This window comes from Macrotis lagotis, chromosome 3 (genome assembly GCF_037893015.1).
Source record: "Macrotis lagotis isolate mMagLag1 chromosome 3, bilby.v1.9.chrom.fasta, whole genome shotgun sequence".
NCBI lineage: Eukaryota > Metazoa > Chordata > Mammalia > Peramelemorphia > Peramelidae > Macrotis > Macrotis lagotis.
Window position 1 is genome coordinate 292,907,994 of NC_133660.1, and position 12,970 is coordinate 292,920,963.

The 12,970-nt window shown below is 32.5% G+C and overlaps 1 non-coding gene across 1 annotated transcript; it reads left to right on the plus strand.

Moving 5' to 3' along the window:
• Positions 1 to 8,163: 8,163 nt before the first annotated feature.
• Positions 8,164 to 8,270, plus strand: LOC141519836 (U6 spliceosomal RNA). Its single transcript, XR_012477466.1, has one exon. It is a non-coding gene; the product is annotated as a U6 spliceosomal RNA (small nuclear RNA).
• The last annotated feature ends 4,700 nt before the right edge of the window (positions 8,271 to 12,970 follow it).

Here is a 12,970-nt window from a genome sequence, read left to right on the forward strand (position 1 = left end):
GAAGCTGTCATCCAGTGATCTGGCAACATTTTCTCTAGGTTCTACAATCCCTGTCCTTTCTGTGGCCAGTGTTACTGAAGACCTGGAGGAAAAATGTTCTTACCACCAAAAAATATTGGCACTATCAAATGGTTGACCTTAGACATTGATAAGGTTTTTATCAGTGAAATTATAAATGGAAAATAATAGCAATAGAAGTGGTATTAAGGAAAATTTGTTACTTTTGTTCTGTTAATACAGCCTGGTTTTACATGACAGTTATATCTCAAATGTCGTATATCTGTCATCTCACTCTTTATAATGTGCTGTTGAGAATTAGGGCTGTTTTGCTTTTTATTTTGGAATCCAGCATTCGACATTGTACTTTACACATGTTTTTCCTGCATTTTCAAAGAAGGTTATGACATCAGGGAGATGATGCCATGACAAGCAAATAAATTGGATTTGAATGAGAAGGTACTTTTCAAAGTCACCACTCTCACTTTCTCCTCCAGGACCATCTGGGTCCAATGGCCAGATATGAATCAGGAGGACTGGAGACGACCCTTGATGTGAAGCAATCAGGGTTAACTGACTTGCCCAAGGTCATATAGCTATTAAGTGGCAAGTGTCTGAACCTGGATATGTACGCATGTGCTCCTGAATCCAAGACTAGGCCTCTACACATAGTAGACAACAAGTGAATGGTTTTCTTTCATAATTTATCTCTTAATCATTACATTTATTGTTTCCAATATAGTGGGGATATATTAGGTCTTCAGGGAAATTGTATACCTCTGATGTGAGGGCTAACAATTCCTTTACAGGATTCCTTTCCACCTTAGGTATTCACCTGATTTACCTAACTCTTACGTATTGCTCCAAGAAGTTATATCATTCAGAGAAGCCATACTGTATATGTACCATAAGTTGGTGAACTGTTTTGTCAGTTAGACTAAACTAGTTTTAGGGTAACTGAGGAGTCGACAACCCTTTGGTTAGTTAGGGGGTTGTCTACCCAAGAATATCAAGATTTCCATCCATTTGGCTCTGGGAATTAATATAAATTCTAAGCATATATGCACCAATTGATATAGCATTCAAATTCTTAGAGAAGTTAATAAATTACATGAAGGTATAGACAGCAAAACTATGCTAGTGAGAAATGTCAATCTGATTCTCTCAGAATTAGATAAATTTAGCCACAAAATAAACAAGAAAGAAGATAAGGAGATTTAAAAAGAATTTTAGGAAAATAAGATATCTTAGACATCTGGGGAAAAAAATGCATGGGAATAGAAAGGAACATACCTTTTTCTCAGTGATATATTACACCTATACAAAAATTGACCATGACTCAGGACACAAAAACCTCATAATCAAATTCAAAAAGTAAAAAATATTCAATGAATCCTTTTCAGACAATGATGCAAGAAAAATTCCGTGTAACAATGGGCAATAAAAAAAGTGTAAACATATTTGGAAACTAAATAACCCTAATTTTAAATAATGAGTGGATCAAACAACAAATCATAGAAAAAAATCAATGATATCATTCAGGACAATGACAATAATGAGACATGACAAAACATGTGGGATGCCATGAAAGTAATTGTTAGGAAAATTTTATATCTCTAAATGTTTACATTAAAAAATAGAGAGAGAAGAGATCAATGAATTGAGCAGAGAACTAAAAATGTAGAAATGAATAAATTAAATGACCTGAAATGAATAAAATAATAATTATGAAAATCAAAGGAGAAATTAATAAAATTTAAAGTAAGAAAATTATTGAACTAACAAAACTAAAAATTCATTTTAAGAAAAAAATTTGGAGTTAATTTGTTTTTTAAAAAAGAAGAAAACCATATTATCAGTAGACCAAATGAGTCCTTCACTACTGAAGAGGAAATTAAAGTAATAATTCTTAGTCATTTGCCAATTATATGACAATAAATCTGACAAAGTAAGTGAAATGGATGAATATTCACAAAATTATACATTTCCCAAATTAACATAAGACATAAAATACTTAATAACCCAATTTAAGAAAAAGAAATTGAACAAGTTATTAATGAACTCCCTTATAAAAATTCTCCATAGTCAGATGGATTTACAAGTGAATCCTATCAAACATTAAAAGAACAATTAATTCCAATTCTATATATACTATTTATGAAAATAAGCAAACTTCTGGAAAATTCCTTACATGACACCAATATGGTGCTGATTCCTAAACCAGAAAGAGCTAAAAGAGCTAAAGAAAATTAGAGACCAATTTCTCTAATGAATATTGTTAACAAAGAGATTACACATTATTAATAGAATAAAATACTACAGTTAGGTAAAATTCAGATCAGGAGCACTATTAGGAAAAAATCAATATAATTGATCAATCAATAGCAAAACTAGCAGAAATCATATAAATATCTCAATAGTGCTAAATCGGATTTGACAAACTACAATGCACATTCCTATTACAAATTCTAGAGAGCATAGGAATAAATGGAATTTTCCTTAGAATGATAAGCAATATCCATGTAAAATCATCAGAAAATATTATTTAGAATGAGGATGAGCTAGAAGCATTCCCAATAAGAACAGGGATGAAAATTATTCAATATTTTATTAGAAATATTAGCTTTAGTGATAAAAAATGAAACAAAATTGAAGGAATTAGAATAATCAATGAGGAGACAAAACGCTCACTCTACAATAAATTTAAAAAAATACTTGAGACAATTAGGAACTCTAACAAAGTAATAGATAAAAATAAACCACATACATCACCATCATTTCTTTATATTATGAACAAAGTCCAGCAGCAAGAAATAGAAAGTAAAATTCCATTTAAAGTAACCATAATCAGCATTAAATATTTGGGAGTCTATCTGCTGAGACAAATCCAGGAACTATATTCAAATACAAAACATTTTTCAGGGAAAATAAAATGAGATCTAAACATTTGGAAAAATATCAATTGCTCATGAATAGACCAAGCAAATATTTATAAAAATGACAATTCTAAATTAAATTACCTATGCAGTGACATACCAAACGACTACCAAAAATATTTTATAATGATAGAAAAAAAGTTTAAAAAATTCATCTGGAGTAATAAATGGTCAAAAATATCAATGAAATTATTAAGAAAAAATTTAAAGGAAGGTGGCCTATCCATATCAGGTCAAAATTGTGTTATAAAGCAATAATCATAAGAGCTATTTTCTACTGGCTAAGAAATAGAGTGATGTCTCAGTGAAATAGATTTGACATAAATCAAATAGTAGTAAATGTCTATAGTAGTCCACTGTTTCATAAGCCCAAAGAGTCCAACTTCTGGGATACCAATGCAGCATTTGACAAAAACTGCTGGGGAAACTGGAAAATATTATGGTAGGAGTTTATGACCAAATGAGATGGATGGCAATTTAAAAAATTCAAAATGGATAATTTTTATTATATCAAATAAAAAATGTTTTGCACAGATAAAACCAATGCAATGAAGGTTAGAATGCAGAAAGAAGGGAAACAATTTTTAAAGTCATTGTCTCTGATAAAGAGCTCAGTTCTTAAATATTTGGAAAACTGCATTAAATTTATAAGAACATAAGAACATTCCCAATTCATAAATGATCAAAGGATATGAATAGGCAGTATTCTGATGAGGAACTTAAAGCTATCTATGGTCATATGAAAAATTCTCTAGATCATTATTAATTAGAGAAATACAAATTAAAACAATTCTGAAGTACCACCTGCATTTCTCAAAATGATTCATATTACAGAAATGGAAAATGATAAAGGTTGGAGTGATTATGAAATAACTTGGACACTAATGTGGAATTGTGAATTGATCTATTTTGAAGAGCAATTTGGAACTGTGCTCAAAGGACAATAATGCCTTCTGCGTTTGTGTCTATGTGTGTCTCTTTGTGTGTGTGTGTGTGTGTGTGTGTGTGTGTGTGTGTGTGTGTGTGTGTTTAGCCCAACAAATGCTAGTACCAGGCCTCTATCCCAAAGAGATCATAAAAAGGGACTAAAACGCCATGTATAAAAACATTTATAGTGGTTCTTTTCATAGTGACAACAAATTGGAAATTGAGGGAATGCCCATCATTTGGGGACTGGCACAATAAACTGTGGTATATGAATGTGACAGAATGCCATTTTTCTGTAAGAAATCATGAGCAGTCAGATTTTAGAAAAAATCTGAAAAATCTAGCATGAATTGATCCTGAATGAAGTTAGAACTGGGAGATCATTGTACACATTATGCGATGATCCACTATGACAGACTTAACTCTTCTCAGTAGTAGTCTATGTATTCTAAATGCAGAATAATGAATAAGTTTTGTTTTTTAAAAATGTATTATGTTTTATCTTTTTCCTTGTTTTTCCTTCTCTTCTTTTTAAGATGGAAATATGTATAACATGATTGTGTATAACTTCTATCAAATTACATGATTTTATAGGGAGGGCTATGAAAATGACAAAGGGAAGAAAATGTGGAAATACACAGCTAGTAATCATAATTGTAGTATAAATTTTTTCTGGTCAAGACCTCATTTGTCAAATATTTAGAAAAATGATTGAAAATTTAGAAATGAGAATCATTTATCATTGAAAGGATATGCAAAGCAGTTTTTAGATGAAATGAGAAAAGCTATCTATAGTCATTTGAAAAAAAATTCTCTAAATAACTATTGATTAAAGAAATGCAAATTAAAACAACTTTTAGGTACCATCTCATACCTATCAGATTGGTGAATGTGGCAGAAAAGAAATGCTGGAAGACTTGGGAAATATGAGACACTAGTGATGCATTTGTTAAGTGATATTCAGGTTCAATCATTTTATAGAGTAATTTGGCACTATACACTAAATGCATGTATACTGTTTGACCAAACAACATTACTACTAGCTCCCCATTTAAAAAAGATAAAAAATAAAAAAGAATGTGAAATTTACATACAAAATTATTCATGGTAGTGATTTTAGTGGTGGCAAAGACTTGGAAATGGAAGTGATACCCATCAATTGAGGAATGGGTGAAAAAATAGTTGTATATAATTGTTTTGGAATACTATTTTAAAAAGAAATGAGAATCACAATGATCTTAGGAAAACCTGGACTAACAGGAACTGATACAAAGTGAAATGAGGAGACCAGAAAGTGGTATATAGTTCCAGCAACATTGTATTTTGATCAACTCAGAATGAGAACTTTTCTCAATAATACATTTATTGAAGATAGTTCTGAAGTATTTGTGATGGAAGTTATTATCCATTTCCAGAGAATGAATCCATGGAGTCAGAATGCAAATCAAAGAATACTTTTTTTCCTATTTTCTTCATGGTTTTTGTCTTAATTTTTTCACAATATGACTAACATGGAAATATGTTTTACATTGCTGAACTTGTTTAAACTACATCACACTTTTTGCCTTCTTAAAGAAAGCAGGAAAGAACAGAACTTGCAACAAAAATTAAAGAAATATTAAAATCGTTTTTAAATGTTAGTGAGGGAATAATAAAATATTAAATAAAAAGATAAACACCTTAAATTGTCTCCCATTGCAATTGCAATTTAAACATTCCAATTTAAATTCATCTTCCATATATGCTATTTTTTTCTACAAGGTGAATTTTTAAATTACCAGTTGGCCAACAATAGTGAGTTATTCAATAGTTTCTCTATGAGTACAGCTAACATACAATTTTTCATGTGGTGATGATGATGATGAGGATGAGGATAATAATTACGATGATGATGATGGCTAGTAGTTATAAAGTACCTCCCATATGGCAGACATTGGACAAGGTACTTTACAAATTCTATCAGGTTGGATCCTCATAATAATCTTGTGAGAAATGTGACCTAAAGCAGAGATAAAATGACTTGCCAAAAGTCACATGGCTAATGTCTGAGGATAGATTTAAACTCAAATGTTCCTGACTACAGAACCAATGTTCTGTAAAGTGCCAAATGCCCTGACATGGTTGTGTGAGTTACAATATGTGAAATTTCAAGTAGGGAACACATTGACCTCTGGGTAGCACAAGTATAAAATTATGCATGCTTTCTTTCCAAAACTTCATCTTGTCAGTATTAATGGAAAATTTTGACCAGTTGAGATTTATTTTTTGACTCTCAGATTTTTTCAGCTTGATTATTGTCCCTCTTATATTTTTGCCATTTGAAAATTTTGTAAGGATATCAATATTAGCTTCTCTAAGTGATTGTTAAATCATGTGAATCCCGCAGTAATTAATTAATTCATACCTTTAATTAAGGTCCAGTGTTGTTTTGGGGCATGGCAAAACAAAAAAGTTTGTCCGTGAGTAATCAAGTTTTATTGGGTAAAAATATGTGTGTGTGAATACAACTATATAAAAAGCAACTAAAAGTTGATTTTGAAGTGTTGGAGGAGATAGTAGAAGGCAGAGGTATGGGATAAAATATCTTGGAAGATTATGATGACCCATTATTAAAGTTTTCTTGAATATAAGTATTTAGATAATTCTCAATCTGACACACTGTGCTCTCTACTGTCCTGTGTTCATCTTGTCCTCAAGAGTATCAGGAGGGAACTTGCTAAAGACTCCACTTACACCATGACAAATGGTTATTGCAGCATTAACTTTAGTTACCATGGACAAGAACATTAAGGGCATATGTCCTCAGAGCTAAGAAATAGAGAGGGACAGGATAAAATGGAATTTGGTAAAATAAATAAATTAGGAACTCTGACTACATTTTTCAAAAGGAATAGTTTTATAGTATACATGATAATAAGGATAGAATTTATAAAGTATCATGTTGACAAAGGTCATGAGAATAAGAGTATGCAGATATGCTTATTTGCACATTAGAAATGAGAAAATCAAAATTCTTCCAGGATAAATGTCTTGCCTAAAGTTTCACAGTGACCTCTAATTTCATCCCTGATCTTCTAACACCAAGTACAGTGATTTGTTCCTCTGTCTTATTACATGGAGATCTTTCAAATAACTTATATGTCTTTTATGAGCATTATTATATTTGTTCTTCCCTAACAAATTTTGCTTCTTTGAGTTTTGAGACTATTGCACCTATTTCAAAGAAGACTAATTTAAGACTTGGAGATGTTCAATGACTTGGTCATTGTCCCTTTTCTAGGAGATGGTAGACACTAGAATAGAAGTCATCTTCAATCAATGGTCTTGTCCAGGTGCCTTTCTAACTCAATTTGCTAAACTATTGATGAAAAAGTAGGTTTTTTCCCCATGGTCAGAGCAAAATTAATGGTCTGCTTTGTTCATGACTTGGCAGCAGAACTACCAGGTATCACCAAGGGGCAATGCCTCCCAAAAGCTGGAGGGTTTTCAGGTCTGTAAAAAGTCCCTGGCCCTACCCTGATTGCAGCTACTGACCTTGAATCCTTCCATTCTAGAGTTTAGTCCTGAGGAATCAACTAGCAGGACAAATTTCACAAGTTATTCATTCTCTCATCTAGTTTGTTTTTGTGTTTTTTTGCAACTGAATTGAATGTAGGCCAGCAGTAGACATCACCAACTCTACTGCAACTCATGCCACAGTTATGGCCACGAGTGACATCTCTGTTCCTAAGAACTTTTGAAATCTTTGGCCCAATGACTAATGAAGGGACTTTAAAGGCCAAAGTTTGGGAGTCAACTAGTTTGTAGATCATCCAATCACCAATTACAGTGCTTATGTTGACAGTAATATGGTATAATGGAAATATTTCTGGTCATAAAGGCAAGAAGGTCTGCGTGAAAATCTTCTGTATTTCAGATACTGGCTCACTATGACCATGTTAAGTCTGTTGATATATTTCCTTATTCATAAACTAAATATAGTTATACTTAGGATGCCTTTTTTCACAGCACCATCTTAGGGTTCAAATGAAATCATTTATATTAATTGTGTTTAAACATGCAAGGTATCTATAGGTTTTCAAGCTCATCATCATTTAGAAACTGTATGGGGCAGCTAGGTGGTGTAGTGGATAAGGCACCGGCCCTGAAGTCAGGAGTACCTGGGTTCAAATCCGGTCTCAGACACTTAATAATTTCCTAGCTGTGTGGCCTTGGACAAGCCACTTAACCCCGTTTGCCTTGCAAAAAACCTAAAAAAAAAAAAAAAAGAAAAGAAAAGAAGAAAAAAGAACCTGTAGGAGTCATGCTCGCTTTGGCAGCACATATACTAAAATTGGAATGATACAGAGAAGATTAGCAAGGCCCCTGCACAAGGATGACATGTAAATTCATGAAGAAACTGTAGGAGTCATGTGAGGGACAGTGATTTGTAATGCAAAAGAACACTTAATTTAATAACATTGATTAAGGGTATACTGTGTCCAAGGCACTGCAGCAAAATATAAGGGAAGGGTTTGATAAGGGAACAAAAACTCTTTAAAAAGACCTCCAATTTTCAAATTTGAATTTTCCCAATAATTGTTGGAGATAATTGCTAGCATCATTATGCCCCCCAAGACATATTTTGGCAAATAGCTGCTGAATAAAATGAAATGTTCAGATAGCATAATTAATAATGGACTGGTGTGGGATTTAAATCCACACTCTATTGACTCAAAGATCAAATTACTTTCTACCATACCACAGAACAGTATATACACAGTAATACTATGTAGAGTTGTAGCAAATCTAACAAAAATAACTTTATGTTTCTCAGAGAACCTGCTTATCCATTATTATGTAAAATACTGATCATGGCAAGAATCATGTCTATTGCATTTGATTCTTCATATTAACCTTAAAAACAAACAAATGATGACTTTGAATCATTATGACCACTATGCTTTTATTTTTTATTTTTTTTTTTAGTATTTGCAAGGCAATGGGGTTAAGTGGTTTGCCAAAGGCCACATAGCTAGGTAATTATTAAATGTCTGAGGTCCGACTTAAACTCAGGTACTCCTGACTTCCGGGCCGGTGCTCTATCACCTGTGCCACCTAGCTGCCCCACCACTGCTTTAATAAATATTATTCCCATTTTCCAAATGAATAGACAGAAGAGCAGAAGTATTGAGTGATTTCTATGAAATTAATGAATATCCAAGAAAGTACCCATGTTCAGTTTCCTAATCAATAATCTATCTGAGTGTTATTGATCAATATCTGGGTATTTCTAATAGAAAACATCTCTTTGTCAGTACTGGTGACCAAGAAGGACTCTCTCAGGTCATGAGAACTCAAGAGGACCCAAAATTGAACACATGAGTGAAAATAATTTTCATATATTAGGTCTGTACATTTTACATTCAATAGCATCAATTATAGAAATGGTAAGCCTGATATGTATGAGTCAAATATTAATAAATCTTGACTCTAAAATGATTGTTTTCTACTGAATATAGTTCCTATTATGCTAAAGGAAAATCCTTTATGCTGCGAGTTGTAGCAGTAGATTTTTTTTTCTATTCTAAAATCTAGGAGATGTACTTACCTAGCAGCCTCACATTACCCACATTAAAAAACAAAACAATCTTTCACTAAAATATTATGAAGATGAATGGATATCTTAAAAATTAAATTAAAAAGGGTCACAGTATCATTCATTTAGAGATTCAAGGTATCTCTGAAGTCGTCTAATCTGATGTCTTTTCTTTTTCAATGAGCAAACTGAGGTACATAATAACCAAGGAGTTAAAAAAAATTAAGGAATTTTTGAAAAATAACAAAGAGAGTAGCAGTAATTTTAATTAATATAGAGTAATAACTCTTCTACAGAACTTTAAGGTTTTTAAAGCATTTTATAAATTAGCTCTCTTTACAGCACATTCTTATGATGTAGCTGTCATTAATTTTTATATTTTGTTTTTATTTCTAGAACTGAGTCTCTGAGTTGAGGTGACTTGTCCATGATTACAATGCCAATAAGTAAAGATAAGAATCAACTTTTTCCCCATAAAATGAGAAATGAAACTTTTCTGTGTCTTTTTCCCCCCATTATCATCCACCCATGTCTATGTATGTATATAGATTATAGATACATATATATTCATGAGTTATATATTGAGCAACAGGTCAACTCATCCTTTCCTCAAGACTTGAAGGGAGACAAAATCCAGTACTTGTAAAATCCAACCCATTTCTTAACAGCAACATTTTTCGAATATTTTCCCTACATTAGACCCAAGTATGTTTCTCCTTAGCCTCTAACTTTTCCTACAGCTAATCTTTCCTTTGCATCTAAATAAAATAAACCTAATCCTTCCTCCATATGAAAGTCTTGCAGATAGTTCAATATAACATTTATTCCAACCCTTGCCCTGATATTTCTTTTCTAAACCAAGCAACTTTAGTTCCTTCTGCTAATCCTATTATATCAAGATCTCAAAATCTTTTCCATTACTATTGAATGCCTCTAGAATATCTCTATTCTAGAACAAAGACCTTTCTAAAGTGAGGAACCCACAACTGAACATGTTGCTCCAAATGTCAAAAAGAGAGGATTTCCCCACTGTCTGCTTGTATACTCAGTCTCTTTTTTCAATGGAAAGTCCAGTGGTTTTCTTGTTTGTCATTTATGTCACAATTTTTTTTGTCAGAATCACATGGTTCAATGTGTTTAAAATGCTTTGCAAAGTTTAAAGAAACTTCTCTGAGAACTGGCAGTGGAATCAGGAGATACTTAGTTCAATCATAGTAGCAGACACAAGGTATGACCCAGGGAAAGTCACTCAACTGCAGTTCATCTGTTTCTTCAACTTTAAAATGAGAATAATACTTCACAGAGTTGTGAAAATCAGTGAAGAGAATATTTATGCAGTATAACACAGTACTAGACACATGATTGCTGCTATACAAAGGCATTTTTCCTTTGCTCTCCTAAGTTCTTATTACCTTTGATACCAAGTCGTTTTCTTCTAATTTCAAAGATCATTCTCTTTGTCAAAGAAAATAGAAACAATATAGAAATTGGCCAGCTGTGTCTTTGATTTGATTGTCCTTGTTTCTTCAGTCTTGAGAATGACTCTGGTTTCTTATTTTATTGTTGTTTATTTTCCAAAAGGGCCCTTTTCAATAAAAATTCTGAAAAAAAATTTGAAATCTCTAACTTCTTTAGATGGAGCCCTGGCACTCCTCCAACTCTATAGTATGCAAAAGGCTCTCCTTTGGCAGTTATCTTTGGTTACCTCTCCTTATTTCCTTTTCTGTGTTTTTTCCACAACTAATTCTTCCAATATGTCATTTTTTCTGGTATCTTCAAAATTTTATTCTCAAGATTTTTCTATCCCTTCAAGTTTGAACTCCCTACAGCAGTAATCCTATGGATTATTTCATGCTTCCTCTAAAATTACTGTTATTGGTTCTCCCCATGTATAATGTGCATTACTGACAATTGCTAATTTTTCCTTTATCAGTCTCAAAACTTAAGATGATTTAATTATTCTTTCACTAGTCTTGTAATAGCTCCATCTATTTTTATCCTACCTAATGATTCATTGTTTTTATGAGAATCAATGGAAAATGGAATTTTTTTCATATTTGTTTCTTTATTGTGCAATTTTGAGTCATAAAAATATCATTTTCATCAAAATCAATAGTTTTTTCTTTTGGAACAAAGACTGACAGACATGGGCAGGCATATAGACAGACAGACAGACAGAGAGATAGACAGATAGATGGATGGATGCATAGAACTACACCAGGAGAAGTAGGCTGACAAGGAAAAGGGGAATATCAAAGTGGGAGAGAGAGACAGAGACTAATCTGCAGATATTCAGGGATACAGAAATAGAATCAGAGAAAGACACTGAGAAACAAAGGCAGAAGGAAATAATATTCTGAAAGATGCTGTGATAATTGAAGTCTTTTATCTGTAATATACTGGATAGTAGTATAAATGATTTCCAGCAAAATTTCCCACTATGATTCTTGGATTTCTTTACAATAGTTTGCTTTTCGATTAAAAAAAATATTATAACTGCCTCCAGGTTATCATATCTCATTCAGTTAAGGGAGAAAGCTTACAAGGACCATATTCTATTTATGAGCCCCATCTCTAGTCTCATTGCTACATTCACAGTGAAATTTCTTTTCATCTAGTCGAGATGTTCAATAATCTTGTATACAAGGCATGATGTCTTGGGGATCCAAATATGTTCCTTGAGCTCTACATCTCATTACTTTGATGATTCTTCCTTAACCAACTCTTCTCCTTTTCCTTTTCCAACTTTGCTCAATTTTTGGCAGGCTTCGATAGATGTAATTTCTGCTCAGATCTGTGTTGGATTAAATCACCTATGATCAAATTATGCTGACTGGAGATTCTCTGGTTCTGTTTACTATATTTTTATAGAACCAGATTTTCCTAGATAGCATGTGACAACCTACTTATGCCTTCTTTAAAAACTTCTAATAGTTTATGGTGGTGAGGAAACCTAGATGAAACTAAGTATACAAAGACTAAATGAGTGATGCACATCTGTAATTGGTACATGAGCTTTAAAAGCTTAAAGAGACTTATGTGAATGAAACTTGCAGTTGTCTTATGCCCAAAGATCACCTTATCTTAGGTCAGAAAGAGTGAGTTACCACTGGACAAATGGTGAATCAAGAAACAATTCTGAAGTGCCTACTATTTCTCCAGCATCTTGCTAAGCACTGAGAATACAAAGATAAAAGAGTCCTACCATCAAGGAGTCCATAATGTCTATGAAGATAGCATACAAATATCATTTTATTAAGGCTATATATAAAAGAATAAAGATAATCAGAGCAAAAGCACTTAATTTGATATGAATAGCTCAATGAAGATTTCCCATAGGTTGTAGCTCAAGCTTTACGATGACTTATCCAAAATTGGTGATTTCTAAGGGGCAATACCCCACCAAACAACCCATATAATGATTGAAAGAACATTGCCTCTTAGTGGTTGCCTTTGGTTTCCATCATATTAGAGAAGATTGGAAAAAGGGATAGATGGACATGAGAATAAATTAAGAAAATATCCATTTATT